The following is a 19029-nucleotide window of genomic DNA, read 5'->3' on the forward strand; positions in this document are numbered from 1 at the left end:
CCTAAAATGAGTGCCATGGGATTTTTAGTGACAACAGCAAGTCAGGGCAACAGTTTATCAGCCCATCTGAAAGCAGCACCCTATGCAGGGCAAAATCCCCTTCACTGTCCTGGGGGATTGTCATTTGACCTTAAGACCAGAGGAAAGAGCACCCCCTACTGGCACTCCTACACCACTTCCAGCAGCATCTGGTCTCCCATCCAGGACCAACCCTGCTTAACTTCAGGAGCAAGCCAGCAGTGGGATGCAGGGTGGTGTGCTGCTGACATGAATATGTTTCAGTTTCAACTTTCACACAGAGAGAACAACGAATAGTGGTTCTGATGTAAATACTGTTTGCATGTGTTATATGTGAGCATTTCAGCTTGTCAGTGTTTCCTTCAGTTAGTCCTCTGTTTGAGTCTTCCTTCCCTGTTCCTACCACTGTGTAGCGACCATAGATGTTGAACTACACTGAGTGTATAAGACATTAGGAACACCTGCACTTTCCATGACAGACTGACCAGGTTCATCCAGGTGAAAGCTATGATCCCTTATTGGTGTCACTTCAGTCAGTGTAGGAAAGAGCACCCCCTAGGAGTGGGGGACAGGTTAAAATATATATTTTTAAGCCTTGGTGCAATTGAAACATGGAATGTGTATGTGTGCCATTCAGAGGGTGAATGGGCAAGACAAAAGATTGAAGTGCCTTTGAACGGGGTATGGCAGTAGGTGCCAGGCACACCGATTTGAGTGTGTCAAGAACTGCAACGCTGCTGGAATGTTGACGTCCAGCCAACCTGACACAACTGTGGGAAGCATTGGAGTCAACATGGACCAACATCACTGTGGAACGCTTTCCACACTTTGTAGAGTCCATCCCGTTTGAATAGAGGCTGTTCTGAGAGCAAAAGAACACTCAACATTTATCTTACATTCAGTCATTTAGAAGACGCTCCCATCCAGAGCGACCCACAGGAGCAACCAGGATCAAGCGCCCCGCTCAAGGGCACATCGACAGCTCCTAACCGCCAGGAGCCCCTGCTGCCCTCAGCCATCCAAGACCCCCCCCCCCCCCCCCCCCCCCCCCCACATCTTCACCCCCTCTGAGCCACCTTACAGACTGGCTAAATCTCTGCTAATCACCAGCACTGTAGAAATATGACTAACCAACGTTCTGAATGACCTATACAGTTCCCTCTGTGCAGTGGAAGTCTTGGAACAGAAGCTAACCTATGGTGCTGTACTTAATGGAACTTAATAGATCGTAAATTGATCCGGGGGCGGTTCCATAAAAAGAAGCCAACGCCTCAGAACGAACCTGACCTCAGATGCTCTTCATTCACAGAACACACATACACACGGGTTTAGCTTGGCCCTCTTTCTGTGTCCTCTATCGGGGAAGTTGAAAATGAGTGTGGGCTGTTAAAGTGAGACAAAGTCAACCTCCTGTGCCCTGGCTAATGCCACAGCAGCAGAAGTAGCACAATCCTCCAGACATCGATTCGAATACTGTTTGATACCATTTCAAATACTTTAGCTGGGCTTGGTTGTGCTTGCCTAGTACAATAAAACCAATAGAATACCTGCTCACAAATGTGCAAACACCGTCTGGCTCTCCAGGCAGGCTAAATCAATTGCTAAAAGTGTTTGAAAGAAAACAATACTACTTGAACCCAGGTTTGTTATCCACCAGTAACACAGTACATGGGGCCATTCACAGCAGTGATATTCACAGTCTATTGGGTCTGTGAGAAGGACTTATTGTGCCTGTTTGTGGCATTACCCTTGAGACTTTTGAAAGGCAAAGCACATAGTCTGAGGCTCTGTATGTCTGGGTCTGTCTGTGTCCTCATTCTGTGTCTGAGCCCTGCCTTTTAGACCGACTTCTGTTCTTTCAGATCAAGTCTGCTTCTCTCTGTATGGCGTCTGGTTGGGACTGTATTCTCTATGGCGTCTGGTTGGGACTGTATTCTCTATGGCGTCTGGTTGGGACTGTATTCTCTATGGCGTCTGGTTGGGACTGTATTCTCTATGGCATCTGGTTGGGACTGTATTCTCTATGGCGTCTGGTTGGGACTGTATTCTCTATGAAGTTTGGTTGGGACTGTATTCTCTATGGATTCTGGTTGGGACAGTATTCTCTACGGTGTCTGGTTGGGACTGTATTCTCTATGGCGTCTGGCTGGGACTGTATTCTCTATGGCGTCTGGTGGGACTGTATTCTCTACGGTGTCTGGTTGGGACTGTATTCTCTACGGTGTCTGGTTGGGACTGTATTCTCTATGAGGTCTGGTTGGAATAGTATTCTCTACGGTGTCTGTTTGGGACTGTATTCTCTACGGTGTCTGGTTGGGACTGTATTCTCTATGGTGTTTGGTTGGGACTGTATTCTCTATGGTGTCTGGTTGGGACTGTATTCTCTACTGTGTCTGTTTGGGCCTGTATTCTCTACTGTGTCTGGTGGGACTGTATTCTCTACGGTGTCTGTTTGGGACAGTATTCTATCAGGTCTGGTTTGGACTGTATTCTCTATGGCGCTTGGCTGGGACTGTATTCTCTATGACGTCTGTTTGGTCTGTATTCTCTATGGCATCTGGTTGGGCCTGTTTTCTCTACGGCGTCTGGTTGGGATTGTATTCTCTAGGGTGTCTGGTTGGGACAGTATTCTCTATGGCGTCTGGCTGGGACTGTATTCTCTATGGCGTCTGGCTGAGACTGTTTTCTCTACGGTGTCTAGTTGGGACTGCATTCTCTACGGTGTCTGGTTGGGACTGTATTCTCTACGGTGTCTGGTTGGGACTGTATTCTCTACAGTGTCTGGTTGGGACGGTATTCTCTATGGTGTCTGGTTGGGACTGTATTCTCTACGGTGTCTGGTTGGGCCTGTATTCTCTACTGTGTCTGTTTGGGACGGTATTCTCTATGGTGTCTGGTTGGGACTGTATTCTCTACGGTGTCTGGTTGGGCCTGTATTCTCTACTGTGTCTGGTGGGACGGTATTCTCTATGGTGTCTGGTTGGGCCTGTATTCTCTACTGTGTCTGGTGGGACTGTATTCTCTACGGTGTCTGTTTGGGACTGTATTCTCTACGGTGTCTGGTTGGGACTGTATTCTCTACTGTGTCTGTTTGGGACGGTATTCTCTATGGTGTCTGGTTGGGACTGTATTCTCTACGGTGTCTGGTTGGGCCTGTATTCTCTACTGTGTCTGGTGGGACTGTATTCTCTACGGTGTCTGGTTGGGACGGTATTCTCTATGGTGTCTGGTTGGGCCTGTATTCTCTACTGTGTCTGGTGGGACTGTATTCTCTACGGTGTCTGTTTGGGACTGTATTCTCTACGGTGTCTGGTTGGGACTGTATTCTCTACAGTGTCTGGTTGGGACAGTATTCTCTACGGTGTCTGGTTGGGACTGTATTCTCTATGATGTCTCGTTGGGACTGTATTCTCTATGGTGTTTGGTTGGGACTGTATTCTCCATAGTGTCTGGTTGGGACTGTATTCTCTATGGTGTCTGGTTGGGACTGTATTCTCTACTGTGTCTGTTTGGGACGGTATTCTCTATGGTGTCTGGTTGGGCCTGTGTTATCTACTGTGTCTGGTGGGACTGTATTCTCTACGGTGTCTGTTTGGGACAGTATTCTCTATCAGGTCTGGTTTGGACTGTATTCTCTATGGCGCTTGGCTGGGACTGTATTCTCTATGGCGTCTGGTTTGGTCTGTATTCTCTATGGCATCTGGTTGGGCCTGTTTTCTCTACGGCGTCTGGTTGGGATTGTATTCTCTAGGGTGTCTGGTTGGGACAGTATTCTCTATGGCGTCTGGCTGGGACTGTATTCTCTATGGCGTCTGGCTGAGACTGTATTCTCTATGGTGTCTGGCTGAGACTGTTTTCTTTACGGTGTCTAGTTGGGACAGTATTCTCTATCAGGTCTGGTTTGGACTGTATTCTCTATGGCGCTTGGCTGGGACTGTATTCTCTATGGCGTCTGGTTTGGTCTGTATTCTCTATGATGTCTCGTTGGGACTGTATTCTCTACGGTGTCTGGTTGGGACAGTATTCTCTATGGCTTCTGGCTGGGACTGTATTCTCTATGGCGTCTGGCTGGGACTGTATTCTCTATGGCGTCTGGCTGGGACTGTATTCTCTACGGTGTCTGGTTGGGACAGTATTCTCTATGGCTTCTGGCTGGGACTGTATTCTCTATGGCGTCTGGTTGGGCCTGTTTTCTCTACGGCGTCTGGTTGGGAGAGCATTCTCTACGGTGTCTGGTTGGGACTGTATTCTCTATGGCGTCTGGCTGGGACTGTATTCTCTATGGCGTCTGGTTGGGACTGTATTCTCTACGGTGTCTGGTTGGGACAGTATTCTCTACGGTGTCTGGTTGGGACTGTATTCTCTATGGTGTTTGGTTGGGACTGTATTCTCCATAGTGTCTGGTTGGGACTGTATTCTCTATGGTGTCTGGTTGGGACTGTATTCTCTACTGTGTCTGTTTGGGACGGTATTCTCTATGGTGTCTGGTTGGGCCTGTGTTATCTACTGTGTCTGGTGGGACTGTATTCTCTATCAGGTCTGGTTTGGACTGTATTCTCTATGGCGCTTGGCTGGGACTGTATTCTCTATGGCGTCTGGTTTGGTCTGTATTCTCTATGGCATCTGGTTGGGCCTGTTTTCTCTACGGCGTCTGGTTGGGATTGTATTCTCTAGGGTGTCTGGTTGGGACAGTATTCTCTATGGCGTCTGGCTGGGACTGTATTCTCTATGGCGTCTGGCTGAGACTGTATTCTCTATGGTGTCTGGCTGAGACTGTTTTCTTTACGGTGTCTAGTTGGGACAGTATTCTCTATCAGGTCTGGTTTGGACTGTATTCTCTATGGCGCTTGGCTGGGACTGTATTCTCTATGGCGTCTGGTTTGGTCTGTATTCTCTATGATGTCTCGTTGGGACTGTATTCTCTACGGTGTCTGGTTGGGACAGTATTCTCTATGGCTTCTGGCTGGGACTGTATTCTCTATGGCGTCTGGCTGGGACTGTATTCTCTATGGCGTCTGGCTGGGACTGTATTCTCTACGGTGTCTGGTTGGGACAGTATTCTCTATGGCTTCTGGCTGGGACTGTATTCTCTATGGCGTCTGGTTGGGCCTGTTTTCTCTACGGCGTCTGGTTGGGAGAGCATTCTCTACGGTGTCTGGTTGGGACTGTATTCTCTATGGCGTCTGGCTGGGACTGTATTCTCTATGGCGTCTGGTGGGACTGTATTCTCTACGGTGTCTGGTTGGGACTGTATTCTCTACGGTGTCTGGTTGGGACTGTATTCTCTATGAGGTCTGGTTGGGATCGTATTCTCTACGGTGTCTGGTTGGGACTGTATTCTCTACGGTGTCTGGTTGGGACTGTATTCTCTATGGTGTTTGGTTGGGACTGTATTCTCCATAGTGTCTGGTTGGGACTGTATTCTCTATGGTGTCTGGTTGGGACTGTATTCTCTACTGTGTCTGTTTGGGACGGTATTCTCTATGGTGTCTGGTTGGGCCTGTATTCTCTACTGTGTCTGGTGGGACTGTATTCTCTACGATGTCTGTTTGGGACAGTATTCTCTATCAGTTCTGGTTTGGACTGTATTCTCTATGGCGCTTGGCTGGGACTGTATTCTCTATGGCGTCTGGTTTGGTCTGTATTCTCTATGATGTCTCGTTGGGATTGTATTCTCTAGGGTGTCTGGTTGGGACAGTATTCTCTATGGCGTCTGGCTGAGACTGTATTCTCTATGGTGTCTGGCTGAGACTGTTTTCTCTACGGTGTCTAGTTGGGACTGCATTCTCTACGGTGTCTGGTTGGGACTGTATTCTCTACGGTGTCTGGTTGGGACTGTATTCTCTACAGTGTCTGGTTGGGACAGTATTCTCTACGGTGTCTGGTTGGGACTGTATTCTCTATGATGTCTCGTTGGGACTGTATTCTCTACGGTGTCTGGTTGGGACTGTATTCTCTATGGTGTCTGGTTGGGACTGTATTCTCTATATTGTCTGGTTGGGACTGTATTCTCTATGGTGTTTGGTTTGGACTGTATTCTCTATAGAGTCTGGTTGGGACTGTATTCTCTATGGCGTCTGGTTGGGACTGTATTCTCTATGGCGTCTGGTTGGGACTGTATTCTCTATGGATTCTGGTTGGGACAGTATTCTCTGCGTTGTCTGGTTGGGACTGTATTTCTATGGCGTCTGGCTGGGACTGTATTCTCTATGGCGTCTGGTGGGACTGTATTCTCTACGGTGTCTGGTTGGGACTGTATTCTCTACGGTGTCTGGTTGGGACTGTATTCTCTATGAGGTCTGGTTGGGATACTATTCTCTACGGTGTCTGGTTGGGACTGTATTCTCTACAGTGTCTGGTTGGGACAGTATTCTCTACGGTGTCTGGTTGGGACTGTATTCTCTATGATATCTCGTTGGGACTGTATTCTCTACGGTGTCTGGTTGGGACTGTATTCTCTACGGTGTCTGGTTGGGACTGTATTCTCGATGGCGTCTGGCTGGGACTGTATTCTCTATGGCGTCTGGTGGGACTGTATTCTCTACGGTGTCTGGTTGGGACTGTATTCTCTACGGTGTCTGGTTGGGACTGTATTCTCTATGGTGTCTGGTTGGGAATGTATTCTCTATGGCGTCTGGTTGGGACTGTATTCTCTATGGTGTCTGGTTGGGACTGTATTCTCTACGGTGTCTGGCTGGGACTGTATTCTCTATGGCGTCTGGTGGGACTGTATTCTCTACGGTGTCTGGTTGGGACTGTATTCTCTACGGTGTCTGGTTGGGACTGTATTCTCTATGAGGTCTGGTTGGGATAGTATTCTCTACGGTGTCTGGTTGGGACTGTATTCTCTACGGTGTCTGGTTGGGACTGTATTCTCTATGGTGTTTGGTTGGGACTGTATTCTCCATAGTGTCTGGTTGGGACTGTATTCTCTATGGTGTCTGGTTGGGACTGTATTCTCTACTGTGTCTGTTTGGGCCTGTATTCTCTACGGTGTCTGTTTGGGACAGTATTCTATCAGGTCTGGTTTGGACTGTATTCTCTATGGCGCTTGGCTGGGACTGTATTCTCTATGGCGTCTGTTTGGTCTGTATTCTCTATGGCATCTGGTTGGGCCTGTTTTCTCTACGGCGTCTGGTTGGGATTGTATTCTCTAGGGTGTCTGGTTGGGACAGTATTCTCTATGGCGTCTGGCTGGGACTGTATTCTCTATGGCGTCTGGCTGAGACTGTTTTCTCTACGGTGTCTAGTTGGGACTGCATTCTCTACGGTGTCTGGTTGGGACTGTATTCTCTACGGTGTCTGGTTGGGACTGTATTCTCTACAGTGTCTGGTTGGGACAGTATTCTCTACGGTGTCTGGTTGGGACTGTATTCTCTATGATGTCTCGTTGGGACTGTATTCTCTACGGTGTCTGGTTGGGACTGTATTCTCTACGGTGTCTGGTTGGGACTGTATTCTCTACTGTGTCTGTTTGGGACGGTATTCTCTATGGTGTCTGGTTGGGACTGTATTCTCTATGGTGTCTGGTTGGGCCTGTATTCTCTACTGTGTCTGGTGGGACTGTATTCTCTACGATGTCTGGTTGGGACGGTATTCTCTATGGTGTCTGGTTGGGCCTGTATTCTCTACTGTGTCTGGTGGTACTGTATTCTCTACGGTGTCTGTTTGGGACTGTATTCTCTACGGTGTCTGGTTGGGACTGTATTCTCTACAGTGTCTGGTTGGGACAGTATTCTCTACGGTGTCTGGTTGGGACTGTATTCTCTATGATGTCTCGTTGGGACTGTATTCTCTATGGTGTTTGGTTGGGACTGCATTCTCCATAGTTTCTGGTTGGGACTGTATTCTCTATGGTGTCTGGTTGGGACTGTATTCTCTACTGTGTCTGTTTGGGACGGTATTCTCTATGATGTCTGGTTGGGCCTGTATTCTCTACTGTGTCTGGTGGGACTGTATTCTCTACGGTGTCTGTTTGGGACAGTATTCTCTATCAGGTCTGGTTTGGACTGTATTCTCTATGGCGCTTGGCTGGGACTGTATTCTCTATGGCGTCTGGTTTGGTCTGTATTCTCTATGGCATCTGGTTGGGCCTGTTTTCTCTACGGCGTCTGGTTGGGATTGTATTCTCTAGGGTGTCTGGTTGGGACAGTATTCTCTATGGCGTCTGGTTGGGACTGTTTTCTCTATGGCGTCTGGCTGAGACTGTATTCTCTATGGTGTCTGGCTGAGACTGTTTTCTCTACGGTGTCTAGTTGGGACAGTATTCTCTATCAGGTCTGGTTTGGACTGTATTCTCTATGGCGCTTGGCTGGGACTGTATTCTCTATGGCGTCTGGTTTGGTCTGTATTCTCTATGATGTCTCGTTGGGACTGTATTCTCTACGGTGTCTGGTTGGGACAGTATTCTCTATGGCTTCTGGCTGGGACTGTATTCTCTATGGCGTCTGGCTGGGACTGTATTCTCTATGGCGTCTGGCTGGGACTGTATTCTCTACGGTGTCTGGTCGGGACAGTATTCTCTATGGCTTCTGGCTGGGACTGCATTCTCTATGGCGTCTGGTTGGGCCTGTTTTCTCTACAGCGTCTGGTTGGGAGAGCATTCTCTACGGTGTCTGGTTGGGACTGTATTCTCTATGGCGTCTGGCTGGGACTGTATTCTCTATGGCGTCTGGTGGGACTGTATTCTCTACGGTGTCTGGTTGGGACTGTATTCTCTACGGTGTCTGGTTGGGACTGTATTCTCTATGAGGTCTGGTTGGGATCGTATTCTCTAAGGTGTCTGGTTGGGACTGTATTCTCTACGGTGTCTGGTTGGGACTGTATTCTCTATGGTGTTTGGTTGGGACTGTATTCTCCATAGTGTCTGGTTGGGACTGTATTCTCTATGGTGTCTGGTTGGGACTGTATTCTCTACTGTGTCTGTTTGGGACGGTATTCTCTATGGTGTCTGGTTGGGCCTGTATTCTCTACTGTGTCTGGTGGGACTGTATTCTCTACGGTGTCTGTTTGGGACAGTATTCTCTATCAGGTCTGGTTTGGACTGTATTCTCTATGGCGCTTGGCTGGGACTGTATTCTCTATGGCGTCTGGTTTGGTCTGTATTCTCTATGGCATCTGGTTGGGCCTGTTTTCTCTACGGCGTCTGGTTGGGATTGTATTCTCTAGGGTGTCTGGTTGGGACAGTATTCTCTATGGCGTCTGGCTGGGACTGTATTCTCTATGGTGTCTGGTTGGGACTGTATTCTCTACAGTGTCTGGTTGGGACAGTATTCTCTACGGTGTCTGGTTGGGACTGTATTCTCTATGATGTCTCGTTGGGACTGTATTCTCTACGGTGTCTGGTTGGGACTGTATTCTCTACGGTGTCTGGTTGGGACTATATTCTCTATGGTGTCTGGTTGGGACTGTATTCTCTACATTGTCTGGTTGGGACTGTATTCTCTAGGGTGTTTGGTTTGGACTGTATTCTCTATAGAGTCTGGTTGGGACTGTATTCTCTATGGCGTCTGGTTGGGACTGTATTCTCTATGGCGTCTTGTTGGGACTGTATTCTCTATGGATTCTGGTTGGGACAGTATTCTCTATGGTGTCTGGTTGGGACTGTATTTCTATGGCGTCTGGCTGGGACTGTATTCTCTATGGCGTCTGGTGGGACTGTATTCTCTACGGTGTCTGGTTGGGACTGTATTCTCTACGGTGTCTGGTTGGGACTGTATTCTCTATGAGGTCTGGTTGGGATACTATTCTCTACGGTGTCTGGTTGGGACTGTATTCTCTACAGTGTCGGGTTGGGACAGTATTCTCTACGGTGTCTGGTTGGGACTGTATTCTCTATGATATCTCGTTGGGACTGTATTCTCTACGGTGTCTGGTTGGGACTGTATTCTCTACAGTGTCTGGTTGGGACTGTATTCTCGATGGCGTCTGGCTGGGACTGTATTCTCTATGGCGTCTGGTGAGACTGTATTCTTTACGGTGTCTGGTTGGGACTGTATTCTCTACGGTTTCTGGTTGGGACTGTATTCTCTATGGTGTCTGGTTGGGACTGTATTCTCTATGGCGTCTGGTTGGGACTGTATTCTCTATGGTGTCTGGTTGGGACTGTATTCTCTACGGTGTCTGGTTGGGACTGTATTCTCTATGGTGTTTGGTTTGGACTATATTCTCTATAGAGTCTGGTTGGGACTGTATTCTCCATGGCGTCTGGTTGGGACTGTATTCTCTACTGTGTCTGGTTGGGACTGTATTCTCTACTGTGTCTGTTTGGGACGGTCTTCTCTATGGTATCTGGTTGGGCCTGTATTCTCTACTGTGTCTGGTGGGACTGTATTCTCTACGGTGTCTGTTTGGGACAGTATTCTCTATGAGGTCTGGTTGGGATAGTATTCTCTACGGTGTCTGGTTGGGACTGTATTCTCTACATTGTCTGGTTGGGACTGTATTCTCTATGGTGTTTGGTTTGGACTGTATTCTCTATAGAGTCTGGTTGGGACTGTATTCTCTATGGCGTCTGGTTGGGACTGTATTCTCTATGGCGTCTGGTTGGGACTGTATTCTCTATGGATTCTGGTTGGGACTGTATTCTCTACGGTGTCTGGTTGGGACTGTATTTCTATGTTGTCTGGCTGGGACTGTATTCTCTATGGCGTCTGGTGGGACTGTATTCTCTACGGTGTCTGGTTGGGACTGTATTCTCTACGGTGTCTGGTTGGGACTGTATTCTCTATGAGGTCTGGTTGGGATACTATTCTCTACGGTGTCTGGTTGGGACTGTATTCTCTATGGTGTTTGGTTTGGACTGTATTCTCTATAGAGTCTGGTTGGGACTGTATTCTCCATGGCGTCTGGTTGGGACTGTATTCTCTACTGTGTCTGGTTGGGACTGTATTCTCTACTGTGTCTGTTTGGGACGGTCTTCTCTATGGTATCTGGTTGGGCCTGTATTCTCTACTCTGTCTGGTGGGACTGTATTCTCTACGGTGTCTGTTTGGGACAGTATTCTCTATGAGGTCTGGTTGGGATAGTATTCTCTACGGTGTCTGGTTGGGACTGTATTCTCTACGGTGTCTGGTTGGGACAGTATTCTCTACGGTGTCTGGTTGGGACTGTATTCTCTATGATGTCTCGTTGAGACTGTATTCTCTACGGTGTCTGGTTGGGACTGTATTCTCTATGGTGTCTGGTTGGGACTGTATTCTCTATGGCGTCTGGTTGGGGCTGTATTCTCTATGGTGTCTGGTTGGGACTGTATTCTCTACGGTGTCTGGTTGGGACTGTATTCTCTATGGTGTTTGGTTTGGACTGTATTCTCTATAGAGTCTGGTTGGGACTGTATTCTCCATGGCGTCTGGTTGGGACTGTATTCTCTACTGTGTCTGGTTGGGACTGTATTCTCTACTGTGTCTGTTTGGGACGGTCTTCTCTATGGTATCTGGTTGGGCCTGTATTCTCTACTGTGTCTGGTGGGACTGTATTCTCTACGGTGTCTGTTTGGGACAGTATTCTCTATGAGGTCTGGTTGGGATAGTATTCTCTACGGTGTCTGGTTGGGACTGTATTCTCTACATTGTCTGGTTGGGACTGTATTCTCTATGGTGTTTGGTTTGGACTGTATTCTCTATAGAGTCTGGTTGGGACTGTATTCTCTATGGCGTCTGGTTGGGACTGTATTCTCTATGGCATCTGGTTGGGACTGTATTCTCTATGGATTCTGGTTGGGACAGTATTCTCTACGGTGTCTGGTTGGGACTGTATTTCTATGGCGTCTGGCTGGGACTGTATTCTCTATAGCGTCTGGTGGGACTGTATTCTCTACGGTGTCTGGTTGGGACTGTATTCTCTACGGTGTCTGGTTGGGACTGTATTCTCTATGAGGTCTGGTTGGGATACTATTCTCTACGGTGTCTGGTTGGGACTGTATTCTCTATGGTGTTTGGTTTGGACTGTATTCTCTATAGAGTCTGGTTGGGACTGTATTCTCCATGGCGTCTGGTTGGGACTGTATTCTCTACGTGTCTGGTTGGGACTGTATTCTCTACTGTGTCTGTTTGGGACGGTCTTCTCTATGGTATCTGGTTGGGCCTGTATTCTCTACTCTGTCTGGTGGGACTGTATTCTCTACGGTGTCTGTTTGGGACAGTATTCTCTATGAGGTCTGGTTGGGATAGTATTCTCTACGGTGTCTGGTTGGGACTGTATTCTCTACGGTGTCTGGTTGGGACAGTATTCTCTACGGTGTCTGGTTGGGACTGTATTCTCTATGATGTCTCGTTGGGACTGTATTCTCTACGGTGTCTGGTTGGGACAGTATTCTCTATGGCTTCTGGCTGGGACTGTATTCTCTATGGCGTCTGGCTGGGACTGTGTTCTCTATGGCGTCTGGCTGGGACTGTATTCTCTACGGTGTCTGGTTGGGACTGTATTCTCTATGATGTCTCGTTGGGACTGTATTCTCTACGGTGTCTGGCTGGGACTGTATTCTCTACTGTGTCTGGATGGGAATGTATTCTCTACGGTTTCGGGTTGGGAATGTATTCTCTATGGAGTCTGGCTGGGACTGTATTCTCTATGGCGTCTGGTGGGACTGTATTCTCTACGGTGTCTGGTTGGGACTGTATTCTCTACCGTGTCTGGTTGGGACTGTATTCTCTATGGTGTTTGGTTGGGACTGTATTCTCTATAGTGTCTGGTTGGGACTGTATTCTCTATGGTGTCTGGTTGGGACTGTATTCTCTACTGTGTCTGTTTTGGACGGTATTCTCTATGGTGTCTGGTTGGGCCTGTATTCTCTACTGTGTCTGGTGGGACTGTATTCTCTAAGGTGTCTGTTTGGGACAGTATTCTCTATCAGGTCTGGTTTGGACTGTAGTCTCTATGGCGTCTGGCTGGGACTGTATTCTCTATGGCATCTGGTGGGGCCTGTTTTCTCTACGGCGTCTGGTTGGGATTGTATTCTCTAGGGTGTCTGGTTGGGACAGTATTCTCTATGGCGTCTGGCTGGGACTGTATTCTCTATGGCGTCTGGCTGAGACTGTATTCTCTATGGCGTCTGGCTGAGACTTTTTTTTCTACGGTGTCTAGTTGGGACTGCATTCTCTACGGTGTCTGGTTGGGACTGTATTCTCTATAGAGTCTGGTTGGGACTGTATTCTCCATGGCGTCTGGTTGGGACTGTATTCTCTATGGCGTCTGGCTGGGACTGTTTTCTCTACTGTGTCTGGTTGGGACTGTATTCTCTACTGTGTCTGTTTGGGACGGTATTCTCTATGGTATCTGGTTGGGCCTGTATTCTCTACTGTGTCTGGTAGGACTGTATTCTCTACGGTGTCTGTTTGGGACAGTATTCTCTATGAGGTCTGGTTGGGATAGTATTCTCTATGTTGTCTGGTTGGTACTGTATTCTCTATGGTGTCTGGTTGGGACAGTATTCTCTACGGTGTCTGGTTGGGACTGTATTCTCTATGGCGTCTGGCTGGGACTGTATTCTCTACGGTGTCTGGTTGGGACAGTATTCTCTATGGCTTCTGGCTGGGACTGTATTCTCTATGGCGTCTGGTTGGGCCTGTTTTCTCTACGGCGTCTGGTTGGGATTGTATTCTCTACGATGTCTGGTTGGGAGAGCATTCTCTACTGTGTCTTGTTTGGACAGTATTCTCTATGTTGTCTGGTTTGGACAGTATTCTCTATGGCGTCTAGCTGGGACTGTATTCTCCATGGCGTCTGGTTGGGACTGTATTCTCTATGACGTCTGGTTGGGACTGTTTTCTCTACTGTGTCTGGTTGGGACTGTATTCTCTACTGTGTCTGTTTGGGACGGTATTCTCTATGGTATCTGGTTGGGCCTGTATTCTCTACTGTGTCTGGTGGGACTGTATTCTCTACGGTGTCTGTTTGGGACAGTATTCTCTATGAGGTCTGGTTGGGATAGTATTCTCTATGTTGTCTGGTTGGGACTGTATTCTCTATGGTGTCTGGTTGGGACAGTATTCTCTACGGTGTCTGGTTGGGACTGTATTCTCTATGATGTCTCGTTGGGACTGTATTCTCTACGGTGTCTGGTTGGGACAGTATTCTCTATGGCTTCTGGCTGGGACTGTATTCTCTATGGCGTCTGGCTGGGACTGTATTCTCTACGGCGTCTGGCTGGGACTGTATTCTCTACGGTGTCTGGTGGGGACAGTATTCTCTATGGCTTCTGGCTGGGACTGTATTCTCTATGGCGTCTGGTTGGGCCTGTTTTCTCTACGGCGTCTGGTTGGGATTGTATTCTCTACGGCGTCCGGTTGGGAGAGCATTCTCTACTGTGTCTTGTTTGGACAGTATTCTCTATGGCGTCTGGCTGGGACTGTATTCTCTATGGCGTCTGGCTGGGACTGTATTCTCTGTGGTGTCTGTTTGGGACTGTATTCTCTATGGTGTCTGGTTGGGACTGTATTCTCTACGGTGTCTGGTTGGGACTGTATTCTCTACGGTGTCTGGATGGGAATGTATTCTCTATGAAGTCTGGTTGGGACAGTATTCTCTACGGTGTCTGGTTGGGACTGTATTCTCTACGGTGTCGGGTTGGGACTGTATTCTCTATGGCGTCTGGCTGGGACTGTATTCTCTATGGCGTCTGGTGGGACTGTATTCTCTACGGTGTCTGGTTGGGCCTGTATTCTCTACTGTGTCTGGTGGGACTGTATTCTCTACGGTGTCTGTTTGGGACAGTATTCTCTATGAGGTCTGGTTGGGATAGTATTCTCTATGTTGTCTGGTTGGTACTGTATTCTCTATGGTGTCTGGTTGGGACAGTATTCTCTACGGTGTCTGGTTGGGACTGTATTCTCTATGGCGTCTGGCTGGGACTGTATTCTCTACGGTGTCTGGTTGGGACAGTATTCTCTATGGCTTCTGGCTGGGACTGTATTCTCTATGGCGTCTGGTTGGGCCTGTTTTCTCTACGGCGTCTGGTTGGGATTGTATTCTCTACGATGTCTGGTTGGGAGAGCATTCTCTACTGTGTCTTGTTTGGACAGTATTCTCTATGTTGTCTGGTTTGGACAGTATTCTCTATGGCGTCTAGCTGGGACTGTATTCTCCATGGCGTCTGGTTGGGACTGTATTCTCTATGACGTCTGGTTGGGACTGTTTTCTCTACTGTGTCTGGTTGGGACTGTATTCTCTACTGTGTCTGTTTGGGACGGTATTCTCTATGGTATCTGGTTGGGCCTGTATTCTCTACTGTGTCTGGTGGGACTGTATTCTCTACGGTGTCTGTTTGGGACAGTATTCTCTATGAGGTCTGGTTGGGATAGTATTCTCTATGTTGTCTGGTTGGGACTGTATTCTCTATGGTGTCTGGTTGGGACAGTATTCTCTACGGTGTCTGGTTGGGACTGTATTCTCTATGATGTCTCGTTGGGACTGTATTCTCTACGGTGTCTGGTTGGGACAGTATTCTCTATGGCTTCTGGCTGGGACTGTATTCTCTATGGCGTCTGGCTGGGACTGTATTCTCTATGGCGTCTGGCTGGGACTGTATTCTCTACGGTGTCTGGTGGGGACAGTATTCTCTATGGCTTCTGGCTGGGACTGTATTCTCTATGGCGTCTGGTTGGGCCTGTTTTCTCTACGGCGTCTGGTTGGGATTGTATTCTCTACGGCGTCCGGTTGGGAGAGCATTCTCTACTGTGTCTTGTTTGGACAGTATTCTCTATGTTGTCTGGTTTGGACAGTATTCTCTATGGCGTCTGGCTGGGACTGTATTCTCTATGGCGTCTGGCTGGGACTGTATTCTCTGTGGTGTCTGTTTGGGACTGTATTCTCTATGGTGTCTGGTTGGGACTGTATTCTCTACGGTGTCTGGTTGGGACTGTATTCTCTACGGTGTCGGGTTGGGACTGTATTCTCTATGGCGTCTGGCTGGGACTGTATTCTCTATGGCGTCTGGTGGGACTGTATTCTCTACGGTGTCTGGTTGGGACTGTATTCTCTACTGTGTCTGGTTGGGACTGTTTTCTCTATGGTGTCTGGTTGGGACTGTATTCTCTACGGTGTCTGGTTGGGACTGTATTCTCTATGGTGTTTGGTTGGGACTGTATTCTCTATAGTGTCTGGTTGGGACTGTATTCTCAATGGTGTTTGGTTGGGACTGTATTCTCTACTGTGTCTGTTTGGGACTGTATTCTCTACTGTGTCTGTTTGGGACGATATTCTCTATGGTGTCTGTTTGGGCCTGTATTCTCTACTGTGTCTGGTGGGACTGTATTCTCTACGGTGTCTGGTTGGGACTGTTTTCTCTATGGTGTCTGGTTGGGACTGTATTCTCTACGGTGTCTGGTTGGGACTGTATTCTCTATGGTGTTTGGTTGGGACTGTATTCTCTATAGTGTCTGGTTGGGACTGTATTCTCAATGGTGTTTGGTTGGGACTGTATTCTCTACTGTGTCTGTTTGGGACTGTATTCTCTACTGTGTCTGTTTGGGACGATATTCTCTATGGTGTCTGTTTGGGCCTGTATTCTCTACTGTGTCTGGTGGGACTGTATTCTCTACGGTGTCTGTTTGGGACAGTTTTCTCTGTCAGGTCTGGTTTGGACTGTATTCTCTATGGTGTCTGGCTGGGTCTGTATTCTCTATGGCGTCTGGTTGGGATAGTATTCTCTATGGCATCTGGTTGGGCCTGTTTTCTCTACGGCGTCTGGTTGGGATTGTATTCTCTAGGGTGTCTGGTTGGGACAGTATTCTCAATGGCGTCTGGCTGGGACTGTATTCTCTATGGCGTCTGGCTGAGACTGTATTCTCTATGGCGTCTGGCTGAGACTGTTTTCTCTACGGTGTCAAGTTGGGACAGTATTCTCTATGGCTTCTGGCTGGGACTTTATTCTCTATGGCGTCTGGTTGGGCCTGTTTTCTCTACGGCGTCTGGTTGGGATTGTATTCTCTACGACGTCCGGTTGGGAGAGCATTCTCTACTGTGTCTTGTTTGGACAGTATTCTCTATGTTGTCTGGTTTGGACAGTATTCTCTATGGCGTCTGGCTGGGACTGCATTCTCTGTGGTGTCTGTTTGGGACTGTTTTCTCTATGGTGTCTGGTTGGGACTGTATTCTCTACGGTGTCTGGTTGGGACAGTATTCTCTACGGTGTCTGGTTGGGACTGTATTCTCTATGATGTCTCGTTGGAACTGTATTCTCTACGGTGTCTGGTTGGGACAGTATTCTCTATGGCTTCTGGCTGGGACTGTATTCTCTATGGCGTCTGGCTGGGACTGTATTCTCTATGGCGTCTGGCTGGGACTGTATTCTCTACGGTGTCTGGTTGGGACAGTATTCTCTATGGCTTCTGGCTGGGACTGTATTCTCTATGGCGTCTGGTTGGGCCTGTTTTCTCTACGGCGTCTGGTTGGGATTGTATTCTCTACGATGTCTGGTTGGGAGAGCATTCTCTACTGTGTCTTGTTTGGACAGTATTCTCTATGTTGTCTGGTTTGGACAGTATTCTCTATGGCGTCTAGCTGGGACTGTATTCTCCATGGCGTCTGGTTGGGACTGTATTCTCTATGACGTCTGGTTGGGACTGTTTTCTCTACTGTGTCTGGTTGGGACTGTATTCTCTACTGTGTCTGTTTGGGACGGTATTCTCTATGGTATCTGGTTGGGCCTGTATTCTCTACTGTGTCTGGTGGGACTGTATTCTCTACGGTGTCTGTTTGGGACAGTATTCTCTATGAGGTCTGGTTGGGATAGTATTCTCTATGTTGTCTGGTTGGGAATGTATTCTCTATGGTGTCTGGTTGGGACAGTATTCTCTACGGTGTCTGGTTGGGACTGTATTCTCTATGATGTCTCGTTGGGACTGTATTCTCTACGGTGTCTGGTTGGGACAGTATTCTCTATGGCTTCTGGCTGGGACTGTATTCTCTATGGCGTCTGGCTGGGACTGTATTCTCTATGGCGTCTGGCTGGGACTGTATTCTCTACGGTGTCTGGTTGGGACGGTATTCTCTATGGCTTCTGGCTGGGACTGTATTCTCTATGGCGTCTGGTTGGGCCTGTTTTCTCTACGGCGTCTGGTTGGGATTGTATTCTCTACGACGTCCGGTTGGGAGAGCATTCTCTACTGTGTCTTGTTTGGACAGTATTCTCTATGGTGTCTGGTTGGGACTGTATTCTCTACGGTGTCTGGTTGGGACTGTATTCTCTACGGTGTCTGGATGGGAATGTATTCTCTATGAAGTCTGGTTGGGACAGTATTCTCTACGGTGTCTGGTTGGGACTGTATTCTCTACGGTGTCGGGTTGGGACTGTATTCTCTATGGCGTCTGGCTGGGACTGTATTCTCTATGGCGTCTGGTGTGACTGTATTCTCTACGGTGTCTGGTTGGGACTGTATTCTCTACGGTGTCTGGTTGGGACTGTATTCTCTATGGTGTCTGGTTGGGACTGTATTCTCTACGGTGTCTGGTTGGGACTGTATTCTCTATGGTGTTTGGTTGGGACTGTATACTCTATAGTGTCTGGTTGGGACTGTATTCTCAATGGTGTTTGGTTGGGACTGTATTCTCTACTGTGTCTGTTTGGGACTGTATTCTCTACTGTGTCTGTTTGGGACGATATTCTCTATGGTGTCTGTTTGGGCCTGTATTCTCTACTGTGTCTGGTGGGACTGTATTCTCTACGGTGTCTGTTTGGGACAGTATTCTCTGTCAGGTCTGATTTGGACTGTATTCTCTATGGTGTCTGGCTGGGACTGTATTCTCTATGGCGTCTGGTTGGGACTGTATTCTCTATGGCATCTGGTTGGGCCTGTTTTCTCTACGGCGTCTGGTTGGGATTGTATTCTCTAGGGTGTCTGGTTGGGACAGTATTCTCTATGGCGTCTGGCTGGGACTGTATTCTCTATGGCGTCTGGCTGAGACTGTATTCTCTATGGCGTCTGGCTGAGACTGTTTTCTCTACGGTGTCAAGTTGGGACAGTATTCTCTATGGCTTCTGGCTGGGACTGTATTCTCTATGGCGTCTGGTTG

The sequence above is a fragment of the Oncorhynchus clarkii genome, chromosome 8 (assembly GCF_045791955.1).
Source record: "Oncorhynchus clarkii lewisi isolate Uvic-CL-2024 chromosome 8, UVic_Ocla_1.0, whole genome shotgun sequence".
Taxonomy (NCBI): Eukaryota; Metazoa; Chordata; class Actinopteri; order Salmoniformes; family Salmonidae; genus Oncorhynchus; species Oncorhynchus clarkii.